This window comes from Apus apus, chromosome Z (genome assembly GCF_020740795.1).
Source record: "Apus apus isolate bApuApu2 chromosome Z, bApuApu2.pri.cur, whole genome shotgun sequence".
Lineage (NCBI taxonomy): Eukaryota > Metazoa > Chordata > Aves > Apodiformes > Apodidae > Apus > Apus apus.
The window spans coordinates 53,075,248-53,092,882 of record NC_067312.1 but is presented as its reverse complement, the minus strand read 5'-3'; the positions used below and the strand labels follow the sequence as shown (position 1 = coordinate 53,092,882).

General features: G+C 41.6%; 1 protein-coding gene across 2 annotated transcripts in view; it reads left to right on the top strand.

Annotated features, from left to right (window-relative positions):
* The first annotated feature begins 7,635 nt into the window (after positions 1-7,635).
* PCGF3 (polycomb group ring finger 3) overlaps positions 7,636-17,635 on the top strand; it is a 109,893-nt gene continuing 99,893 nt past the window's right edge. Inside the window, exon 1 of one of the 2 annotated variants that reach the window (XM_051642770.1) lies at positions 7,636-7,901. The gene's annotated coding sequence lies outside the window, so the exon portion shown is untranslated. Of the gene's footprint in view, positions 7,902-8,046; positions 8,082-17,635 lie in introns of those variants that run through there. The other variant, XM_051642772.1, reaches the window with a different exon arrangement.

Genomic DNA, 17,635 nt, shown 5'->3' with positions numbered 1-17,635 from the left:
GGATATGGCTGAGGTTTTTGTGTTTACAGAACAAATCCTTGAAGGGATCTAAGCTGTGTTTATGTAAGTAGTTAGTGATAACAAATAAATATTAATTGCCTGAGTCACTAAATCCCCCTCTATTTCCCCTTTTCTATCTACTGTTCAAATTCCAAGCACCAAGAGGCCTTTTGGTGAGGAAGGATACATAATGAGAAGTTTCTAACTGCTAGCTAGCAGCTGCTATTATGCTCTGCCAATAGGCTAATCTTTCACTTATCAGTGGAATATTTATAAGCCTAGAGTTACATTAAATGGCTGGTATTTGCTAAAATATTATGTTTCATTTTTTTCTGAATGATTGCTGAATCAGTTTGTCTTGTACAGTTGTGTGGATTTGGCTACAGGGCTTAATGAACCTGACTTATTTGAGTTTGCCACTAGAGAGAAAACCAGGGAATTTTTTTGCCATGGAAAATGGAGGGAAATAGACAAGTTACAGGGAGGACTGAAGAGGTCAGGTAGGTTGAAATGGCTGAGGGTGTCATTAAATACCTGTCTCTTGGATTTAAATTTCTCTGGGTTTCATGGTATTCTTCCATCATAAAAAAATGCTGCAGATCAGAATAGGGATAAAAATATTCAGCTAGGGGCCGATACCTCGTGCCTTGTCAGTTCTACAGAAGGGAAAAGAGGAGAAAAGTTATCAATACTCCAGAATCCACAGGTTAAAGATCATTGAAAGAAACAGAAGTGTCTTACTGCTTTATAGATTAAAGAGACTGTATAACAGTTACAGAGTTAAAAACTGCTATGGATAATGCCTAAACTAAATTCTGTTACTGAACGTTGATTAACACTTCAGAATTTGTCTGAATTTGTGGAACAGAGAACCTCCAACTTGTCTTTGTTTTAAAGCTCTCTAGCATAAGATTATGATGACAAACTATACCTCCCTGCTTGTCATAGTGTTTCTGGGAGAATATGCATCCTAAGTCAGATTTCTGTCAACAAACTGCATCTCTGAGTTTGTATGTATTAGAGTGCAGCATCTGGCTGGTGATGGCAGATCTTGTTAAAAGCACTTCCCTGAGAAAAGACAATGTGTCTGTCTGCCTTGGAAAGAATGGCTGATTTTTGAAGAGGAAGAAAGGTCTATGGGGGCAGATAACTGGGAATATTGTGGCAAAAACCCCACAAATTCTGCAAGTCCAAAACCTAGGATGAAAAATGAAGGATAAAGTATTTACTTAGTAAAAAGCAGATTGCCTGGAGGTTATGTCACATATGTCACAAGAATTTGAAAAGACAAAAGATATGAACTACTTTGTCTACTAAAATTACAGCAGAAGGAGCAAGGTTAGAAGCTGGGAAATACTTTCTATCAATCAGACCAACACAGCAAGGGTAGGTTGTCAAAGGTATTTGAAAGCCTCAGAGGATGGACATTGTATGTCTTCATGACTCAGCTGTCAGAAGCTTATACAGTGCAGATACCATGGACACCTTTCACAGTCGTACCTCATCCTGCTAGGGAATGGTTGGGAAAAGGGGGAAGCAGGCTTCTGAGGCTAGCATTGCTAGCAAAGCACATGAAGGAGACCTAATGGTAGTACCGGAAAGACCACTTGGAAAACAGTTCTGCATACTGAGACATCTGGATCTGCATGACATGGCATGTAGTGGCTACATGAAACATAACTTTCATCTGCTTCAGCTGTTTCACTGCTGGTGTAACAGATGTTCTAGTGCCCATAGGGGGTGCTAAATTGTATCTTCACCTTTAAAGGACCTCTAGGTCTTTGGTTTTAAATGAGAGGATGAATAAACTACATCTCTGAAGCTGGAATTTACTTGTTGTAAAAGCGACTTAAAAAGATTGATTCCCAGTGGTTCCTAAGCAAGAATGAAGTAATCATTCAGTCATTAGCATGTTCACGCAGAACCTACAATGTAAAAAAGGCAGTCTTTGGTCTTGTGATAAATAGAGGAAGCAAGATTGTGTTCTCTACGTGACCCTTCTTTGAGCAGGGATGTTGTCGTGGGCAGTCTCCAAAGGTCCCTTTCAACCTCATCCATTCTGCAATACTCTTACAAAATTTAGTATTAAGAGATTTCTCTGGTCATTATCAGGAGAATGGAGTCTTAGGTGGCTGGAAACATGACAAAGTCAGTCAGAAATGTCAGTGATGTCTCCTCAAGTGTGAAGGACCAGACTTTTCCTCACACAAACATAATACGTCCTTTAGGTCAGCAGTCATAACTGATTTAAAATGGCTGCTCTGTCAGGCACTTTAAACCGTCTCCTGTCTGCTTGCCTCCTCTGCCACAAAACAACTCAGACTCCATGAGGGAGTAACTAGGCAGGAACAATGGTGGGAAAACCGCAACCCGAGACTCATAAAGAAACTGCCTGCCTGCTGCTTGCTCATGCTCTTTGGACGGGCACTGAACCTGCTGCTGCTTGCCTTTTGGGGGTTTGCCTGCTCTTTGGGGGTCCCTGCTTGCCTTCAGTCCCTGCCTGCCTGCAGTTCCTGCCTGCTGCCAACCACCTGTGGTGAGACTTCTTCCTGCCACCCATGGGTTCTAAGACCAGGTTGCAGGGCAGATCATCCTCACCTAATATATAAATACCTAGACCACCTCAGGAATAAAGTAAGGGGTTGCATTTTGGTATCATTCCCTCCCTAAGATGTTCCTGCCCTGACTTACCTTCACACAAACCGCGACGCTATATGGGACAGGCATCAGGCATATCCCTCCTTCCTCTTCCCCTCTCAGATAATAAGTTAATCTCGGTGTATTCATATATAAGTATTAGTACATGTATAAGTATTTGGTATTTCAAAGATCCTATCTCTCCTGAACTCTTCCTCCCCTAAATTGTGTTAAATTCCCTAATAAACTGTTTTAATTTGTCAAACTATAAATTTACAGTCAGTCTTTGTGGGCGTGGTGGGAGGTGTGATTCAGTATCCACCTTAAAAGTCAGCTTGCAGAGGCTGCTCCCCTGAGAGAGGCGAGCGACATGTGCAGACCCCTTGGTTCCACTAACACATTTTTCCAATAGGGAAGGCAAACCGTGTTTTAACATCCTGACAAATTGTACTGGTTCGCAATATCAAGTTTTTAAAAATCATTATTCCATTCTCCAAATATCACAACTGACTTAATGCTAGAACAGCACTTCTATATAATTCCATTTTTATGAAAACACTTGAAGCATAGTCACATTGTTTAAGTATCTCTCTAAAGCTACAGGATCAACAAGTTTCTGAAATAAACCTGGATATTCCTGCTTGAAGAAGAATTTGTCTCTTGCATCTCCAAGAACTGAACATTTAAATTAAATGCATGCTAACTTTGCAGAAGTTGGGGATTAGGAGTGTTTTATTTTATTGATGCAAATGCTCAGTGCAGGCTAATGAAATACAATGGAGGCCTGTAAAATACATGCATTTGAGAGGACTATGATACACATGTGTGTGCAGAAATCCACAAAAGTATCCTGACAGTGTAAAAAATTTGTAAAAATATAGGATTTTACATATATGTAAATTTATTCATTGTGTGTGCTCTGAAGTGATCATTTTGTGCTGCTAATGCCCAAATCTTGTAGATACTCTCTGCAATAATAGGTTACGCAAATAATTAGTGCATGATACATTCATGTAGAAGACAAAAGCTGGAGAACGTTTGGGTTCTTTGCTTTTAGGCTGTAAGATGTCCGGAGCCCAGCTCTGAGATCTTTGGTTACTACTGCAGTGTTTTGCTTGCTGCCTGCCATTTGAACCTGAATGAAGAAATCTAAGTGAGTCTGGTGCCGATTGAAGATTTATTACTGGAAAAGTATGAGTGTGAAAGGTGGTGATTAGAAATGCTCCCAGTTTCCAGTTTCAACTAACAGATAGGTCTGCACTCGTAGCAGTAATTGGTGAGGACCTACTGGGAGCCAAGAGCAGCCAAGGTGAAAGGTGAATCATGAAAAAAGCAGCCAACAGTTCACTGACAAAGTTAGACACTACATCAACCTACTCACACATAATGTAAAAGGCAATGTTGTTTTTGAGCAGTTTGAGAAAGCTGCTCTGTTTTCCCTGGACAATTCAGCAATTTTAGATACTCTTTCTTCTCTTAGTCTAAATTTTCCTGGACAATTTTGATTTCTCTGTTTGACAATTAATCTCAGTATTACAGAAACATTTAGATAGATCCAGTACAACTTCTTCCTTAGAGCAGGTCTTTGTCCAGTCTGGTTTTGAAAACCTCTGAAGACACTCAATGCACAGCTTCCCCATTAAACCTCTTCCAAAGTTAAACTATCCTCATAGTGATCTTTTCTTTTCCCATTCTATCCCACCAGTATCTCCCCTGTGTCACTTTATGACCACTGTCTTTCCTTCTCCTGCCATTTGTCTCACTAAAGAGTCTGGCTTCACTTTTTCTAGATGACTGCTATTAGGCTGCTATTAGGTCCCCCTGCAGCCATCTCTTATCCAGGCTGAACTGCTCTGCATCCCTCAGCTTCTCTTTGCTGGACATGTTCTTCAGATGCACTAATATCCTGGTGGCCTCTGCTGCACTTGATCAGGTTTATCAGTATCTTTCTCATATTTGTGCACCCAAAACTGGACAAACTATGCCAGACTCATTCTAACAAGCACCATGTAAAGAGGAACAATGACATCCCCTAATGTATTGGCCTGCTAACACACCACAAAATGCTGTTAATTCTCTCCAGTGCCAGGGCACACTAGTGGCTCATGTTTAGTCTATTGTCCCCAGGAATTTACAAAGTGTTTTCAACAGACCTGCTTTCCAACTAGTTGGTCACAACCCAGTTTGTACTGCTGCAGGAGGTTAAGTCTTCCAGGTGCAGGACGTTGAATTTTATTCCTACAGCATGTTTAGGCTCTTCCTAATGACAGCCCTGTCCTTAGGCATTTAGACTGCACTCCTAGTTTGGTGTTCACAGCCTTATTTCTGTGTGACCAAGTCATTGACACAGATATTAAACAGGTACCAGGGAAAACCACTGAAGAAATGCATGCTGTTACTAGCCCTCAGACAGAACATAACCCATTAACCAGTATTTTTCTGACCACAATCCAGCCAATATATCACCCATTCAGTAGTTCACTTATCTAGGCCATAATGTCCTAATATGGGGCAAGAATATTGTTTAACACTATATCAGAAGCCTTGCCAAAGTCTCAGTGCACAACATCCTTGCATCCACAAACCTGTCACTTCATCATAGAAGACAATGAGGTTGGTCCACCCTGATTTACATTTGGTAAGACATGTTCTTCTTTGTCATGCATTTGGAAAAGACACAGGTGGACTTGCTCCATGTTTCTCTTGGGAACCACAGTGAGGCTGTTGTTCCCTGGATTATCTTTCTTGCTGTTTTCAAATATGGGTAAAATATTTTCTATTCTCCAGTACTGGGGGACTCCCCTGGCCACCACGATCTTGCAAAGGTAATAGAGAAGGAGTAGCCTTGCAGTGGTATCAACAGGCTCCCTCAGGACCCTTGGACACAACCACTCTAGTCCACAGACCTATGGGATTGATACAGCTCTGGAAAGGAACTGAGCAGCTACCAAGAATATTAGTTCTCAACTTCACTGTTTGTAAACAGCTGTATTATGGTCAGTCTTAAACTAGAAGAACTTTGTCATATATTTGCCTACTTTGTGCTATACTACAGTAAATGAACAATGAACTTTTACCTGAAATGTTTGTTTGGTTTTTTTTTTCCGTCTCACATAGATTCTCTTCCATAAATTGTTTTAGCTAGGAAATACATGCTTCCAAAGCCACATCATGGCTTTGCTAGTATGAAACTCTGAGGAGTCACACATGTAAAGCTAACAGAAGGAATCCTCTGTATGTTATTTCTAGTTCTGAGTCACTCCCTGAACTTCTGTAGTTTGATCACAGCTCACTGTCTGCAACACTAACAAAAAGTTTCACTTCTCTCTTAATACCAAGTACTGCAGTTCAGACAAGGCACTCACATTACTCAGTTATGATCTTAGATAGTCACTGGCTGAGCTTATACTTCAGAAATATCCCTTATAGGCTAACACACGCTTTAATGGCAATGCCAAAGGCATAGAAGTAATGTTAGAGTAATGAGGTTGAGGGGAGCAAACCATTGCCTTGGCTCTCTGAGAGTCACAGCAGTCTTGTCACAAGGGGTATATTAAAGTAGATTAATTGTTTGAGTAGGCATGGCCACATCATCTTGTTTCAGGTACCATCTTCTAAAAAATATCTATAGTAAGAGAAAACCAAAACCCACAGACTCTGGCCTTAATGGTTTTCCTAGTCTGCAGTGTTTGGATCTGGAAACACTAGGAACAAAAAAACCCAACAGACATCCAATTTACAATTTCAAGCATTTTCTCACACTTTGTTGCTCTTGCTTTTGGCTACTTGAACTCCAATTCCAGAAGTCAGACAGGAGGCCCCACTAGTTTTTAGAATATATATCTGTAAGGAAAGGCCAATGCAAAGCCATTTGTGGTTAAAATGAAAACAGAATTTAAATTTCTGATAGGCAAGATGCATCCATTTAGCCACACAACCCTTTAATTTAAACAGAGTGAATATACAGTGCTGGCACATTTTCTATTAACATAGCTTCTGGATAAGATAGCTCCTAGACCCAAGAAGTCTTGGGACACAAAAAAAGGCTCAGTAGTTTGTTGGAAATGGAGGACAACACATTCTAGGACTGTGCCATGTCAGACAGCCCATTTCCAGTTCCATTAGACAAGGTGGAAGGCTTATTCTTCATTTATGCAGGCATTTTAAAGCATTACATTAAAAATATATGTGTTATTGGGAGCAGAAAGCTTGCTCTGGTGACTTCAGGGTTTGGACAGGTGAATTTCGAAGTACGTGCCTTTGCAACTGTGGCATTCAGCCACTTGGTGTGAAGTTGAACTCTGCATGGACTTCCCAAGCTTTATGCATGCTTCTTGACCTAAACTTTAAGGAAGAGAAAATCTTCTTAGTTTCATCAGTCGGAGCGTTTGAGTCCCCTGCAGTTTGTCACCCTTCGGTCCGTGTCCTGCCACGAGCACTCCCAGCACTCACCGAAGCTCCCGGTTATCCCAGTGATAAAGCCACCCAGCTGCCGTCGAGGAACACCTCCAGACACCAGACAGCCGGCACCAACGACGGGCCATACCCCGCCGAAAAGTGAATCACCTTCATCAACCTCCCCCTAAGCTCGGGGATGTGCGAAAGCTGCGCACCCCGGGGGCGGGGGGACACCCCCGGGGCAGGCTCCCGGGACGGCCGGAAGGGGCAGCTGGGGGGCCGGGGCAGCTGGGGGGCCGGGGCAGCGGGCGGGGGCGGGCCGGGCGGGCCGGGGCAGCGGGCGGGCCGGGGCAGCGGGCGGGGGCGGGCCGGGCGGGCCGGGGCAGCCCCGCAGGGCCTGGCTGGGCTGGGCGGGGGAGGGGGCGGCCGGCGCCGCGGCCGGGAGAGCGCCCAGCGCGCATGCGCCCTGAGCCCGGCGCCCCCGCTCGGCTCCGGTCGGGCCGCGCTCGGCTATTTCCGCCTCTTTGTTTTAAACTCCGGGCCGAGCCTTTAAATTTGATTCCCTTTCCCGCCCCCCTCCCCCCTTTCTGTTTGGTTTTTTTTTTTGGGGGGTTGGGTTGTTTGTTTGTTGTTTTTTTTCAATTTATTTTCTTTTTTGCCGGGGGAGGAGAGGAGGGGCTGGTGTTCCCCTCTGTCTGTCTCGCGTTACCTCGCTCGTGTCCTCCGCTTTCTGTCCGTGGTGACGCCCGGGGAAGGACGGGCCGGGCAGGCTCGGGGGCGCTGGTGGGAGCAGAACCCCCCGCCAGCCCGGAGAGGCGACCGCGCCCCTCCCCCGCCGACGGACACGGCGCCGCCCCCCCCGTCAGGTCAGTCCTGGGCCGTGGGGTGGCGGGGGGGTCCCGGCCGGCGGGGCCGGGGCTCCGGCCTTCCCCCCGCCCTGCCGGGAGGGCCGTGTGGGGCCAGGCGGGGGTCGTGGGCCCGGGCCGGGCCTGCCAGCCCCTTGGGCGGCCCAGGTGTTTGCTGCGGGGGGCCCTTCCGGCACGGGGGTGCGTGGGGGAGGATGTGGGGCGAGGTTCTTCTCCGCCCCAGGGGGGTGGGTGTTCGCGGAGGAGCGGGTCTGCTGCCCCTCTGGAGGTTGGGGGGGGGGCGGGTGGAGGGGCCTGTGCTTGAACTTTCCGTGCCGCAGCAAACACGCGATGTTCTCGGGGAGGGGGGGTGTTAACGGGAGAGGGTCTGGGTTTTGTCAAGGGTTCTCCTCCCCCCCAGACAGCACTGCCGGAGCAGGGAGTCCTGTGTGGGCCAGGCCAGCGTCTCTCCTTGTCTGTCTGTCTGTCTGTCTGGACAGCTGCCCCGCGCCCCAGGAAGCGGCGGCTCTTGCCTTCTGAGGGAGAGGAAACCCTGACACCCCCGCTGCACCCTGTCCTACCCCCTGTGTGCGAGGGGGTCCCGGCGGGGCTGCGGGTGGAGCTGTCCCGGGTTGTCCCTGAATGCGTCCTCCCCCTCAGAGCTGGGCTTGCAGGACTCCGAAACCCCCGCGGCTTTGGGAGAAGGTGGTCTCTTTGAGGGAGGTGGTGGCAGATGGTAGGTCCCGTTTCCAATAATCAAGAGAATAGAGAGGACATGACCCTTGCATGTTTGTCCTCAGCTGTGCAGATACGTGGCTTCAGTGCTGTGTATCAAAGTGGCAGATGGGATTTTAAGTCTGTGTGAGAAATTGGAATGAAGTGGCACTCCTCGGTAGAAAATACAGAATGCTTGTGTTTTGAGTTGCATTAAAGTCTAAGGGTATATACATACACGTACGTACGTGTATATATTTGATATTACAAAATTCCGTTTGTTTTTTTCAACCATTAAGTTTTATGGAATTGTGGTGATGTCCAGTTTGTTCTCTGAAGTTGGTCTCTTTTAGTCTGAAGGCGTCGGGTATCATTTCAGAGTGTCCTGTGTAGAAAGTCTAACATGTCCTGAAGTACTTGGATGTTCTCTTGTTACTTCAGCTGTTCGGGTTTGGTTTTTTTAAGAAATTGTTACAAAACTATCGCTGTATGCACATTGTGTCAAATCAGTTTAGCCCTTTCCTGCCTTCTGTACAAAATGCATTCCTCTGAGAAATCGGTTCAAGAAATTCTGTTTTATTATCCATATATGCTGTGGAGTGTTCTTCTGGAAAGATTTTTTTTCCAAAATAATCCTACATAATTGTCTTCCAGAGTTTCAGAGAAGAGGTAAGTTTGTGGATGAAAAGTTTGAATTAAGAAAAAAAAGCAACAGTTGAGATGAACCTTATGTTTAAGGAGGTTCTCGTATATGTATCTTCCACTGTAAATTATACAGTAAGAACAATTAGTCAAATGCTAAATATATTGTTACAAGTCTTTTTATTGCTAGGTAGTGTGCTTTTTAAAAATTGTTTTTTGTTGGATAGGATACTTGTGTATTTAGTGTTTGCTCTTTAGTGGCAGGTCAGATGAGAATCTGAACTGTGATACTTATCATGTGTCTGGTGAAGGTGCTCTATAATTCATAAAATTATTTGGTTGGTAAAGAAGTGAATAGATACAGAAACCTGGTACCCTTCCAGTAACTTTACTGTTTCATATTTATTAGGTTGCACCTGTAGATATTTTATCATGTGTTTATGAGTATTACGCAAACTGTTCAGAACTGAAGGTACTTTGTGAAATCATGTAGGATGCATTAGAAAAGGTTCAGGTGATTTCTAAAGAGATGCATAGGTTTACTGCAGCAGAAAGCTTCTAAAGAAATAATTTTATAGTGTTTCATAAACCACTTTTTTTGAAGAAAATTTGTTCCATTTCTTTGTGAGGGCTGATCCAGCCAGCTTGATCTTGTTAGTTTACTGTAATAATAGAAAATGAAGACTGAGCACTTGCAAGTGTTTTACTTAAGTCGACTTGTGGTTTGTGCTAGCCTCATACTAATGTCTAGAATGGCAGAAATTGATTACCATGCTTTGAAAGACTTAGGCGTTAAGAGAATGTAGAGTACAACTTCGAGTTGCTGCAGCTGGCAAACCTACTCTTACTACATACGTGCTTTAGAGGAGGTAATCTCTAAGATTTATATTTGAAATACAGGTAAGCTTTCTTGCCAGGAAATTTTCTACGTTTGCTTTAATAGCCTCCATTTCCTTTTTCCCATATGACTGTTTAATCTAGGTGGCCTTTTTAGCTTTTGTCAGGTCATGATCTCCCAGGACTGAAAAAATTGCAGGTTAAATTTCTGAACTCTATAGGAATCACCATAGAGAAGAAGTAGAAGCATTTCTATTGAAGCTGCAACCTATTTGTGAGCTACAAGTGGATTTGGATATGTTTTGAAAAGCATGTGACTTGATAGCATTTCACTTTTCAGCTACCGTCTGAAGAGATTATACCAATTTACAGGGAAGTGTAATGAGATGTTGTATGTTATATAATAAGCATTTTCTTAGTTTATTGTTTTGGAACTCTTACTAAATGTAAGCTTTTATTGGTAATGGTGTTTGGAGATACAATGGATTTAAGACAGTTGGCATTTCTGAGAGTTTAGTAGGTCAAATTCTGTTCTTTTCTCATTGCTAATAAAGTTGTTTTAATGGTAGAAACATGGTTGGACTAGATGATCTTAAAGGTCTTTTCCAACCTAAGTGGTTTTATGATTCTAAGGGATTCTGTGAAACTGCTGTAATTTGCTAGGTTAGTATAGTGTCATGTTTGACGGAAATGTAGAGAAAACCTGCCTAGGGCAGTTTAATAGGAGCAGTTGAAAAGCCAGGAGGAAGCTGTCCATGTCTTTTAGCATATACAAGACTTATTTTGAAGCTCTGTCTTGAAGTAAACTTAAAGTTTTGTAGTCCTAGTACCTCTTTGAAATGCGAGATTATTTTATTAGACTGTAAATTCAGCTAATACGTAGAAGTCATAAATGCATTAAAAGGGAAGAGAGAAGAGCGTTATTTTGCATTAAAAGCAGTCTTTGCTGTTGTGATACGTAACACAGTTTTGTTGGTGACTGAAGACACATGATGAACAGTGATTTGTTCTAAATTTGCTCTAAAAACCTAGGAAAAAACTTGTTGCTCTTATCGAAGTTGGATTTTCTCAAGTTAATTTTTCTGAGTAAAATATGTTTATTCAGTATTCAGCATCTATATTTAAATCAACAGACTATGAAAATTAAATACTTAGGGTGGTGAGAACTAGTGAGATTGAAAGCCATATTTATTATTGAAAGTTTGACTGAAGTTTGCTACTGCAGAGACCTGAAGTCTCACAATCATATTTCAGAGCCAGCATTGTTGGAAAGAATAAAACTGTGGTCAGTTTATCAATTATACTGGTTTTCCTTTTTTTTCTTTCTTTAGTTTTTATTTGTGTTTTGTTGTTTTTTGTTTCCCCTCCCGCTTAATCAGAAACAGTAATTTATACCAGGAACTTCATACTATATGTAGGAACGTATACTTTTGTCAAACAAAGCATGTATTATTAAAAAATAGGGGCTAGTACAGATCATTCAAAAGTAGGGGGAATGACAAAGTATAGTGAACTCAAGTTAGTTGTTATTTGTCCCAGAAGATGGCTTTGCTCACAGCTAGTACAGCCCCTTTTCAAATCACAGTTACAATTTGATGGAGCCAGTGGGGGAAATAGTTGAGGGGATAGGGCAGAAAACTGGAGAAAATCTGGCAGGGTGTGTGCGTGTGTGCATTGGCATTACTGCAGTGCAGGGTAAGATTGTAAGGAAGAAATACACAAGTGTGAAAAAAACTAGGATTTTTTGTAGTTTTGCTGCTAGTAAAAGAACTTGTTTAAACTAACTCTACCATCATTTTCTGTCTATGCAATGTGGCAAGGAGGAGACATTACTATCCGTATAGATATATATTTATGTTTACATTAAAATACAACTATTTTGTATTCTGACTTTGTGACTGAGAGTAACTTAGAAATTTGTATACATTTAAAGGGCTTGTGTTTTGGCAGAAATATGGATCCTTTGAGTTAAAAACTGAGGCTATCTTGGCTTTGTGAATAGTATAAATTTGTTTTGATTTAAGGTAGAAGGTATTTGCTGTCTGTTGTGTGTGAGCAAGAATGTGCTGTACACACATTCTTGTGGTGTGCTGTACAGATTTTTCTAGCTTGTCACAAGAACAAGATGAAAGGTACAATACAGCTGATTAACTTACCTATTATTTTGCTAGGAATAATTTTCTCTGACATTCTTTGTTGCATCTGAATTGTTAGTATGAATCTGCAGACTGGCATAGTGAAAGCCATGGGTCAGTTGAATACCTTGTTGAACAATATTGCCAAATTTATTTTAACTTACTAGACAAAATGTTTAATTTTATCATAACAAATATATTTATAGTACCGAGCAGTGGCAACCAGTAGAATTTTTTTTTACATCGTTGTATTCTTTGTTCATTCAACATGAATTTTGCTCAAAGTAATTTGAACGCAGAGATGTTGGGAAGTCAAACTTGTGTCTTAGGGTAAGGTAATAATGAAGTGGGATGCTATCTCAACTCCTGTGTTTCAGATTATTGTATTCCATGCTGTTCCATTGTTAAAATAACTGGGTTTAGTTTTGTTTATATTTTTTTTCCCTGGAAAATCCACATATGCATTTTCCTCCCCAGCCCTCTTTTCTGAGTATTTTGGATTTGATAAATTGGCATTACCTTACCTTGAATCTGTACTTAAAAATTATGAAGTTCATTGCTATAATCTATGTCCGTTCCTGCAGTCAAATATGAAATCTAGCCTATTTGAAATACTATGGTAATATTTTATTTTACAAAAAGTTTCAATCTAACTGTTACTTGAGCAGGAGCAGTTTACTTGAAAGGTGCTTTTTAATAACATTCATCCTTGTTGAAAGTAGTGTTATGCTTGGTGACACCAAAGTAAGTAGTCTATTTTCATACCAATTTATTAAATGTTGTGTTCCTAACCTTGACTTCTATTTCTTGACTGGCTAGAATGGGGTAGAAATTCCTCCCAAGATTTGGTAATTTTGTAACAATTTCAGAAAATACTTGTGTTTATATTCCTAAAATGTTTCATTCAGACTTCTTATTTTGACCATTTTTCTCAAGAAAGCTAGTCCAGATTTTTATCAGAGGTAGCGTACATGGTGTCAGGCCAAATAAAGAGCCTTCTGGATAGTAAGTGGAGCTGACTTTCTTTGTGTCACCTTTTGGAATGTCAGATTCTTTCAAGACTGGACAGAAATTACCAGAAGCAGTCTGCGCATACTGATCTACATGGTATTAAGTGAATCTTGGCACTTGAAGGCTTCGTTTTATTAATGTGTTTGAAACATGTAGGTGTTAAAAGTATTATACTAGTTGCACTGACTTTTAGTGCAACTTCTTGGCCATTATCTTAGATGCTACCACCAAAAATTGTTTATCAGGAATATGTTTGCTCTCATCTGTAACAGTTACTCAAATTGTTAAGGTTATCATGTCCAGATGATAAAAGCGCATGGGATTGCATGATTATGTATTTTATGGCTAAAAATGGCTTGAATCTTGACAAAGTGCTATAGGTACAGAAAGCATAAACCAAAATAAAGCATTTTTTGTGGTTTTTTTTTTGCACAAAATGGTATTTTACTCTGGCCTTTTTTTTCTTTTTTAATTGAAATTAATAATGCAATGGAACACAAATAAGTGTAGGACTATCTCTCTCTATAAGCCATTCTGTGATCAAGTATGTAAATGTATTATGGTCTTCAAATGAAGTTTTTTTGCTACTTCTCTTTGGGAATTACCTTCTGTCCCCATGTTTCAGTTCCTCCCTCAGTTGCTCTATCATATGGGTCAAATGACTTGCCTAGTGGAACTTGAGGTAGACTTCCAAAGCCACTGCTCTGTCACAGCATTTTTCCTCCATTCAGAAGCATGAGTTGACACTGATTTGAAATTCTGGAGATGACTGGAAAGTGTCATGAAGGTTTGTTTTATCTTTAGAATGTGGAAGTACAGAGTATTAACGTAAGTTTTAAAGATTTCAGACTCCGTTTTTGTAGCCTCCATTATTAGGCTTACAGTAATGTAAGATATATTTGCTAGAAGAGTGAAGACAAAGGAAAAATGAGCTGCTTCTGCTTCTCCGCTAGATTCCTTAGCCACTTACTGCTTCACATGATAAGTAACCTTTTTTCAAGTTAGTCATCCATTATTGCCATCTGCAAACATTGACAGTTTTAGAATGCAAATGAAAAAAAAAAAGTAAATATTAAGCTTTCTCTGCTCCCAGCTTTACTCCAAAGGAATTAAGTTTTTTTCCCCTCAAAATTACTTTTTCAAATTCTTATAATGTATGAAGAGATACTCACATGGTTTGTCTTGAGACAAAAAGTCTTTCAGATGCCCAGGATTTGCTGTGTGAAGATCAGGGTCCTTTCTGTCCTTGTCAGGCAAACTTCTAAGGATATGGTTTTCATGAGGTTTTTTAGTAAGTTGTGTTCTAAATAATGGAGTTAGGGAGTGTCAGTGAAGATGTGATTTATTTAAGCAACTGTTATATTTTTATTAATGATTGTGAATTATTGTTATTGTCTCCAAAATGAATTCTTGGTGAATTGCAGAAAGGAATCAAATTCAAACCTACAGATAACTGATAGCAGGCTGCAGTAGTTACCATCTTGCAATGAAAGGCCATTTCATCTCTTTCTACTGTACATGTCACACATCCCTCAAGTGTTTGAAATTGGTTGTAGGAAGCAATGAGAAAGTTACAGAAGTTATTTAGCTTTTGAAAATTAATGGGTGTAGACCTAAGGTATATCTGGAATGCAATTATTATTATACGTAACAAAGGTAGTCTTTATGTAGTTGCTTATTCCTTGCATGTACTGTGAGATCCTGTCTATGATCCTTTTCAGAGAATATTTTTTTCCTGGGGTTTTTGAATACTTTGTACCAGTCAATGTACAACTGAAGAGTTTTGTTGGTAATGGACATCTCTTTGAATGCTAATTACCAATTCTCTGGTAGTTTTGTAAATTCAGTGATGTTTTTTATGATGGTTACCTTTTGATACACAATAAATAGCAGATTGATATAAAAAGCTTTAGCTTCTAGATGGCTAGCCACTGCTTTCTTTGTAACTTGCTGCTTTCTGATCTGGTGCTGTGTATTGGAAAGATTTTGTAGTATGTCATAGAATCGTCATGTTCATGGTGAAATGGTCTCTCATATGTTCTATGAGGTTTTCTTGAACTGTGACACAATAATAGATTATAGAACAAAATGTTTTAACAGGTAAATTTTGGAAATATTTCCTTGCTGCAACATAGCCAGTGAAACATAAAAAAAGAAAACAACCCTCAACCCCCCAAAAAAAACCCGACTCAGCAAAACAAAACAAAAAAGGTTTGATAATTGCAGATATATTTTCTGAGAAGTGTCATGTGTTTGTGGAAGATAATGCATGTTTTCGTATTGCTCGACATTTAACTTCCCTTCTCCCTTCCTAACCGAATGCAGAATACTAAATCTAATGATGATGAGGAAATGAAAATAAAGGGAACCTGAGGGCATTAAGGGTGTAATTATTTGAAACACTGTTACCATGTAGAGAATGTTGTGAACCTTTTTGAACTGGAAAGTTGGAGCACTTTTCAGTCACTTGCAATAGAATTGCGTTGGAAAAAGATGATTGTTCCAGTTCTTAAAAGATTCAAATACTCTAAACACAACCCACCAAAAAAAATCCCAAACCACTAAAAAAAAAATAATCTGTGGCCAGTTAGGCAGTTACTTGAGAATGCTGGCTTCTGCACTCTGACTTCAAAATGTAGTACTTGTTGTAAATGAACACACATAGTAATTAGAGGAAGTTTTGGAGATACCAGGCTGTCCTGATTTGAGCCAGGATGAAGCCAGTTTTCTTTTTACTGATTTTTTCTTTCTGTGACCTCTCTTCTAAGCAGCACACTTGCTGAAATTAACAGCAAGTTTTCCAGCTAGTTACTGCTGAAATGCCAAGAACACTTTGCTCTGCTTGTGTACTCTGCTGGGCCAGACACTAAAGGAGCAGAAGGGTCATCCACAACCAGCCTGTAGGGAGAAGTGGACTAGAAAGATGGCAAACCTGACCAAAGAGTATTCTAGGTGTCACTGTTTGACTCAAGATTGGCAATTAAACCAGAGACAACAATGCTCTCTATCCCCTCCATCCTTCCCCAGCTAGGGAAGAATTATGGAGAGAGACTTTTCTGGATTGAAAACTAGACTAGACAGCTTTAATTGAACAGTTAAGGATAAAAGAAAATATGTATAATTATATACAAATGTGTTCAGGAATGTGCAAAAGCCTCTCACCTCCCTCCACCCCCAGCAACTCCCACAGCATCTCCTGAGCTGTGAACAGTCCCGAAAAGTCCCAAAGTGCTGCCAGAGAGAGCAACAGAGCAGACAGGAGCTGAGGGGAGAGTTATGAGGGTCAGGGGTGCACAAGCCCAGGGATCGATGGTGATGAATAGGTGGAGTCCTCTCTGGACGCTGGACATGGATGGAAGAGAAGGGCAGAAGAAGCAGGAAGGAAGTTGTCTTCTGTGATCTCTACCTTCCTCAGAGCTTACGTAGATACATGGAATGGAATATCTCTGGCCAGTTTTGCTGTCTGTCTAACTCAGCCTCCTACGGGAGGAGTCATAGATAGGACTTTCCTTCTCCCGATAGTGTCTGAGCTGGGAGGGCAAAGACACAACCTTGGAATCTTGGCAGAAACATAAATATTCCAGTGTTATCAGTCCACTTGCTGGAACACATGCTGCTAGTTAAAAGAAAGCTTACTGAAGGAAAAAAAAAATCAGTAAAAGCAAAATTGGCTTAATCCTGGCTCAAACCAGGCCACTATCCCATAAAATACTTGATGCTTGGTATAAATTCAGGGATCATGGAAGTCAAGCTCTTCTTTCTTCTTCTTCTCTTCTGTTTGTGGCTGGAGTGCAGGGAGGACTCCATCTATCCATCACCATTGATCCCTAGGCTCATGCATTCCTGACCCTCATAACTCCTCTCAGCTCCTGTCTGCTCTGCTTCTCTCTCCTCACAGCTCAGGAGAGTGCTGGGGGTGGGGGCAGGTGGTAGGGGTTTTGCACATTCCTGCATATACTTGTAGATATCGCTAGTATTTAATTAAAGTTGTCTAGTTTAGTTTTCAACCTGTAAGGCCTCTCTCCTTATTCTCTCCCTCTCTCCCTCTCTCCCTCTCTCCCTCTCTCCCTCTCTCCCTCTCTCCCTCTCTCCCTCTCTCCCTCTCTCCCTCTCTCCCTCTCTCCCTCTCTCCCTCTCTCCCTCTCTCCCTCCCTCCTCTCTCTCCCTCCCTCCTCTCTCTCCCTCCCTCCTCTCTCTCCCTCCCTCCTCTCTCTCCCTCCCTCCTCTCTCTCCCTCTCTCCCTCTCTCTCTCTCTCCCTCTCTCCCTCTCTCTCTCTCCCATGCTTGGGTGGGAGGGGGAGGGGATCGAGAGTGTTGTGGTTTAATTACAGATCCTGAGTCAAACTGTGACACAGACATATCGCTATAGTGATTTCATTAAGCCTGCCAAAACTGTGAAGTGAAATCTTACCTTCA